Below are 1,681 nucleotides of genomic sequence, written 5' to 3' on the forward strand. Positions count from 1 at the left end.
GCACGCACGCACGCACGCATATATATATATATATATATATGTATGTATGTATGTATATACGTAGGATATATAATTATATTCATTTATATATTCTTTATTTACATATTATTATATACATATATTTAGAAAAAAGATAAATAGGTTTCCATTTTATCTTTTTATAACTTTTATAACTTAATTTTGTATAAAATTTTCATTTCATTTTTGTAATTACAAATTTGTATTCAATGATATCGATTAATGATAAACAATAATATTAATTTAATTTTTTTAAATATAAAACACACTTGAAATAATTAAGATAGTTTACAAAATGAGAAAAATTGTTTAAATGAAAAGGGATATTATGATGTGATCAGAATATGATGGTGAACATCCATCTTCTTTATTTGAATTTTTTAGATTTATTTAGATTTTATTCCCTTTCCCCTTCCCCTTTCATGTTCAAATTCATAGAAAATTCTAAATGCATTAAGATATTATCAAATTCAGAATTTTCTTTTCATGAAGATGTTCTCTCAGTAATATATTCTTACGTTGACTTTGTCCTTATAAATGTTTACCACGAACATCTCTTTTCTGTTTCGTAGATATCTTTGATACTTCTTAAAATAATTTTATATACTCTCTAAATCTAAAATCAGTGGATAATTATTGATATCAGTGCCAAGTATGCCACTGATAATTAATAAATGAAATGTCAGACATCTAATCTTTATTATGTGATCTAACTTATAATCTTGTTTTAGTGTAAAAATTCAATGTATAAATTCAATGAATATGGTATTGGAAAGATTGAAATTAACGTGCAAATATCAGTATTTTAATTACATAATGCTCAAACATTCTTCTTTTTTTAATTAAACTTCACTGATTATTCAGAACCAAGTATGCCACTGGATAGTTAGTGACTATCACTGATTCAGATTTAGAGAGAGAGAGAGAGAGAGAGAGAGAGAGAGAGAGAGAGAGAGAGAGAGAGAGAGAGTGTGTGTGTGTGTGTGTGTGTGTGTGTGTGTGTGTGTATGTATTGGATTCTGTAACAAGCGGGTAATATGGGCTATGAAACATGTATTACAAAGCATTATTTTTCGTTAAAAATCTTTGTGGTTATCATTTACGAAAAACAATACTATGCGTTTCAGAGCCCACATTACTCGCTTACTGTTACGATGTCCAATATAGAAACAGTAACAAGATTTACATTTAATTACATCTCAATGAAAATATAATTATTCAAGCTTATTTGTTTTTTTTTAAATAAAGCATCTTAAAAATGAATTATCTTAATTTAAGATAATTCATTACTCTTATGAATTTTAAATCACGTTAAAGTCATTGACAAGTATACGAAAAAATTACCTTATAATGATAAACATCAATTGCTAATAAAAAGATCGCGTGGTGTGTTCTTGTTTCACAATCTCGATACTGATTTAAGAACAAGTTAAAGATTTTGTAAGAGAGAGGTATTAATTATAATGAAATTTTAAGTGAAACTCGCATTTCTACCTTTTCTTCTATAGTCAAAATTTTTGCAATTTAATTATTATAATCTTTTTCTCTATAATAATAAGGCTTTCGCTTTATGTATATACATGCTCGCTTTATGTATATTATTATATTATTACATACATATATATTATGCAATGTATTATATATATATATATATATATATATA

This window comes from Atta colombica, unplaced genomic scaffold, assembly GCF_001594045.1.
Source record: "Atta colombica isolate Treedump-2 unplaced genomic scaffold, Acol1.0 scaffold219, whole genome shotgun sequence".
NCBI classification, from domain to species: domain Eukaryota; kingdom Metazoa; phylum Arthropoda; class Insecta; order Hymenoptera; family Formicidae; genus Atta; species Atta colombica.